This window comes from Zalophus californianus, chromosome 9 (genome assembly GCF_009762305.2).
Source record: "Zalophus californianus isolate mZalCal1 chromosome 9, mZalCal1.pri.v2, whole genome shotgun sequence".
NCBI lineage: Eukaryota > Metazoa > Chordata > Mammalia > Carnivora > Otariidae > Zalophus > Zalophus californianus.
This window is the reverse complement of record NC_045603.1, coordinates 56,241,903-56,247,902: the sequence shown is the minus strand read 5'-3', so window position 1 is coordinate 56,247,902 and position 6,000 is coordinate 56,241,903.

The following is a 6,000-nucleotide window of genomic DNA, read 5'->3' as shown; positions in this document are numbered from 1 at the left end:
CTCTAAGCCAAGGAACACCAAAGATGCTGGCAACATCAGAAGTTAGAGACTTCAGAGAATGTAGGACCCTGCAGACACCTTGATTTCAGACTTCAGGCCTCCAGAACTGTAAATGAATACATTTCTGTTGTTATAAGCCACCCAGTTTGTGGTAATCTATTTTGGCAGCCCCAAGAAAGTATACACAGATGAAGAGACTCTGGTTCTGAAGGTCCTGCTAAAGCTCCCGGTACAGAGGCCATGGTGAATTGGCTACCCACCTGGCCTCTCGCTTGGGCAAGGGAAGGCACACATCAAACCACACGGGGTCACTCAGGGGAAAGAACTGGATTCATAATCACTGTACTTGGTTGTGTCCATCTGGACAGATCCATAGGATTCCGGACAGATTAGGAGTGAAAAGTGTAGGGATGGTCATACGCTGCAGCAGCAACATTTATGTACCTATTTATTCTCACTTTAGCCAAAAAGGATTTAGACTTCCTTTCAAAGATGCAAACAATAGAGCAAGATAAAGGACATTAAAAAATAGAAGGATGAAACAGAGGGAAGGAAAACAGTGGTAGGAAGAAGCAGCAATAAACTTAGATGAGATTGTGCCCTTCCTCTACTTCCCCAACCCTGACCGTCTGAGAAGACTGACCTTCTTAAGATGAGATAATGCCAAGTTTGATTCTTCTCTAATTTGTGTAAATTCAGTGAAAATTTCAGGCTGTTGCTTCATGTAGAAATGAGCTCTAATTATCCTTCTGATTTTCATATCATTTTCAATAAGTCAGTGTTGCTACTGCAGTTGATCAACCAGAAAGCAGGGAAAGAAATCTCACATTTTCTGTGCCCTCTGCATCCTTTTAAGCATGCTTCTGAAATGGTTTAAAACCATTGTCTTTGGAGCATTTGTTTGCGTGGGGAAAAAGGAGAGTGTCTGGCATGGTTTAGCACCTTGCTCTCTGTGATTTCTCAAACCACGCAAGCAGACTATCAGAGAAGAGACGATGCCAGCTAACCTCATCTGGGGGCTATTGTTTCATCTGATATGGAGCCTTTTCTGTGTGTGTTGGTCATCTCTAGCCACATATGAAAAGTTATCCTACTCTGTCTAAGGAAATAACAGTATGAATAAATACCGGACATACCCGCATAGGAGGCTCAACTCTAGAATAATTTGGTATTGCCCTGCATGAGGCATCACCTGCTGAATAGACCCCAAACCATCATGTGGGGATTAACACTATGTAAATCACTTTGGGTTAAGCTGCGCTGTGAAGATAGAAACCTCTAATCTTGTTTCAAATACCAAATATACAAGTGTGTGTGTGTGTGTTTTTTTTTTTTTCCAAAGGGAATCCTAAGCACATGTCTCTATATGTTCTTGGAAGAAAATGAACTCTTAATTTGAGGGATATCTGAGAAACGAAGGTCAAGGAAAATGTTATGCTCCTGGCTAAGTGCTTGTGGCTTGTATAATTGTGCTCTGACGGTCAAGAACAATACAGTAAATACATTACTGATTCCTTTTTTATTTTTCTAAAGGAACTCTTCTAGGTTTAAAAACAGCTTTCCCTACAAGGAAATGTACCCCTTAGGGTTATTTAGTCTGTTTATTGTTGATGTTAATTAAACAACCTGGGCTTTTCACAGTGAGAGTGACTACTCTTAATGAAAAATTAACTATCGTCTGCTAGTGAGGAGGGCGCGGGAATGGAGACACGCAGGTGTTGTGACCTGGCCCCGGGGTATCGCGCGCGGGTGAGGCGGTTCCTGTAGATGGCAGTGTCGCACTGCTGCACACGCTCGGGCGGGCTGTTGCAGGGCTGTGGGTGAGGGATGCAAAGGATAAAGGCTGCAGGGAGAGCGGGCTGGCCTTCCAGCCAGCAACTCAACTAAGCTGCTGGTTCGCTACTCGATTTCATAGTCGCCCTCTAAATGAATCTTTTCTGAACTCAGCAAAAGTACAAACTGTTCCTTTATACATCCCAAATTGTCCTTTTGGTGAAGTGGGTTTTTATTTTTTATACCTTCCATTTTTTTTTTTTTTTAATTTCGGAGTTATTTTGAGGGGGAGATCTGACTTCAACATTCCTCTTCTTGAACTGTAAAAGCAATTAGTTTAGCTGCTGAGTACTCTTGAAGAGAGAATGAAAATCTCCTAAACTGAGATCATTATAAACTGAATTTATCACACAAGTCAGCACAGCACAATCCAAAATAAAGGTCTTTCTGCATAAACCTTATGACCAGATTTCCATAATTCTTTTTCTCGTGTTCTGATTGTTTTCCTTCCTTCCTTTTTTCCTAAACCTTTTATTAAAAATTGTCCTCTACTACACTCAGAGGACCTGGATGACTAGAATTCGAAAAGCAATCTGGCAATCACAGATTTAGGGAATTTATAGTGAAATGAAGGTATGATGTCAATTATAGTTTTAATTGTTTTGACCTTTAAAGCTGGCTCAGGGTTATAGTCTACTTCGGAGTAAAGATAGTTCTGAAAGAATGTGTGGCTAGTCTTTTCAGGCTGACTTTTCCTCCCCCACTGCACAAAGAAGTCCTCATGCTTTCAGAAGTAGCTGTGCATTTGCAGTGTTCATTTCACATATTTGTGATATATTTGCTACACTAACAAAGCTATGTTCCAGTGAATTGGAATATCTATTGTAACGGTGACTAGGGTTTTCTTCCTGTAACTGACCATATATCCACAAAATGTATGTATATCAAGAAATGGCAAGTTTAACATTGATCAACCCATGCAAGTCCCCTATCCCAGACCCTCAATGTTTCTGTGTCTTTGTTCATTCCCCTCAAGCTCCCAGAGCTTCTCCAGTACCCTTCCTACTAGTCCTGGGAAGTGAGAGGGACAGGGGTCACCTCATTTGAAATTGATCCCCACCTCCTCCCAGCCAGCCTAGTCTTCTTCACTATTCATCAGGGTGAGCTGGCTCTGCCTGGCACTGGGAGTGGAGAATGACCCTCCCACCCCTACCACACAAAATAGGAGGCAAGAACTGCCTCCTTCTTCCCACTTGACAGCAGAGTGGGCAGGACACAGGGCCCCACTCTGATGGGCAGGACCCCACCCCTCTCCTGCTCCAGCCCCTTCCCAGCCCCCAGCCTCTCCACCATGATTTTACCCTAAGTCTATCCCATTGGCAGAATTAGTTTTGAGTAACTGTACAGTTTGTTTGTTTGTTTTTGCTTGGTTGTTGTTTTGGTGTTTGTTTGTTTTGCTGTGGGAGAAGACTTACATGTCGACGTTTCACTTGTTTAATGGTCTGGGCTTATTTTGGAAAAAAAAACAAAGCAAACAAATGAAAAGAAAAAAGAAATAGCAAGTTTAGATAGGAATGATGCATAGGAATTTGTTGTTGGTATACTTGGTATGGAAGTTTTATAGGCAGGATTCACTTTGTCAAGTATATGAAAGCCTCAATGGGAGTGAAAATGAGGAATAGACCAGAGGAAGAAGAGACATTGAAAGCTATTGAAAAGCCCAGGAAAAACATCAGAAAGATTTAAGAGAAATGGGTATTCGGAGATCAGGAGGCCACAGTAGGTAGAAAGGAGGTAACCAGCAGTGCTGTGCTTATATGCTCTTAGATCCAGGAATAGGGCTAAAGAGGAGATTCAAGAACCTGGAAGGCTGATGGAAGGGCATGTCAATATGCATTAAAGGAGACTAACCAAGACCTGATGGTGCCACGCTGAGTGGTAAAAGAAAGATGAAGGAATTTGGAGATGATGGAAGACCATCAGAGGACGTAATTACACGGCTGACAAATGAGACCTAGAGGAGAGACGGTTGAGGGATGTAAGCATGGGGAATAGTCTGTAACTCATCAATTAGCTGTCTTAGCAGGTCTGTTTTGGTAAAGTCAATGCTTTCTTTTCAAGACTTCAGATGAAGGTATATGTATTTGTGTGGAGTAAGAGCCTCTAAGAGGGAATAGTGCATTCTTTACTCCCCAATAAAGAAAAAAAGAAAAGAAGAAATAATCAATCCTCGTTTGCTTTGGTCAACTAAGGGAAATGATACCTTCTGTGAGCCAGAGGCCTGATTAAATTGGCACCAGTCTAGTACTATGGATCAAGAAGAAGTTAATTAGAAATTGTCAAGGTCTCTCCCAAACAATGATGCAAGATTGAATTAGTTGTCTGTGTTGGACCATTGTTGATGGTGAAAACATGATCCCAGTAGAAAACAAGAGCCCCTCAACAGTAGTATAAGACGATTGGATGTAGCTAATTTAATACTGCCATTTTGAAAGGGGAACATTTGATGACAGGACAGTTTAATACAGTTTTTTTTTTTTTAAGATGCTCTTTAACATTTAAATTTTTAAATTACTAAGCGGTGGGGTCAATTGACATTCTCACCCTAACTGATCATCTCACCCAGCATTTCCCTCAGGCTCAGAGACAAGGTGAGGCTTCAGAATGGAGGAAGGCTCTGGCATTGGGTGAGACCCACTATGGAGTGAGAGGTAGGGCAAGGGGGAAATGATGGGTTGTGTGGGAGAAAGGGAGATTCAAGGGTGGGATGAGTGTAAGAAATGTTCATTGCATTCATAAATCAAGGGATATCAAAATAGCTGACTCAAAGAGACCATGGTTGAATGCCCTGCTTTGATTCTGGCAGATGTTAGATGTTGACCGCAATGAGAGAAGTTATGTTGTACCAGGTCATTTTATACCTAAGTTCAAACTAACTTTCTTGATCAGTAACTTAAATTTGCATTCCTTTAACATTCTTTGTGACATGCGTTTCTTGTCCTCCCTCCTTCCCTTCCTCCCTTCCTTTCTCCTTTTCTTAATTTTTTCCATTCCCCTTTCTCTGCTTGTTCCTTTCCTCTCTCTTTCCTTCTTTTTTCTTTCTTATTTTTTTCCTTCCTTCTCTCCCTCATTCTTTCTTTCTTTTCTTTCTTTCTTTCTTTCTTTCTTTCTTTCTTTCTTTCTTTCTTTCTTTCTTTCTTTCTTTCTTTCTTTCTTTCTTTCTTTCTCTCTTTCTTTCTTTCTCTCTCTCTTTCTTTCTTTCTCTCTCTCTCTTTCTTTCTTTCTTCTTTCTTTTCTTTCTTTCTTTCTTCTTCCCTCCATTCAACAATTATTAATCACACACTATGTGCTAGGCCCTTTGCTAAGCACCCAAGAATAATTTATATCCTTGGAGAAATACCAAAAGGTGTAGAAATTTTTAGATGAGCCAAAGAATTCTTTTACAACCCACTATACCTTGTTTATTTCACACACTAAGAAAAGATATTTAAAAGGTGATAATCACTTAGTATCTCCACAAAGTTTTTCCACGTGTATTAATGGAAAAATGCTATTTATATTTAGAATTATAATTATACCCATGGACTTAAGTTATTTTCTCATGCTCTCTCATTTGTGTGTTCCCAAGGTTTCAACAGAGGTGAGAAAGGCTAAAATAGTAAGAAAGTCACAAGAGAGATGTCATCTTTGAGGAGACTTGTGCTTTAAGTTGGTGCATTAATATAGGATGACAGGCTTTTAGGAGTACAGACTTGCTCAAAAATTAATTTAAAAAAAGTGAATCCCACTGCAGTTCTAGAAGCCTATCTGCTCCACAATCTGAAAATCACATAACTCAAACATTACAGTTAAGCCTCAGATATTTTGTGGCTATTACAATGTTTGTGGAGGAATATGTGATTGGTTCTCACTTTTTTATTTGGTAGTCCTTTGGTCATTTTTACCAAAATCTGTTGTCTGCTTTATTTTTCAATGAAGGCCTAGAGTGGGGTACACTCTATCAAGGTACTGATTCAACGAAATTGCCTTTATTCCCTGTCTTTATAGCAAGGATAATAACGACCATTCATATCATGGCATGTGAAGCCCTTCCACGTATATTAATTCACTTAATACCTACAGCAGCCATGTGAAATGGGTATTATTACAGATATTTTTAGAGAGTATTTAACCCAACCTCACCTAGGAAAACAGAGGTCTTGGACCCTCACCACAGATCTACTCTAA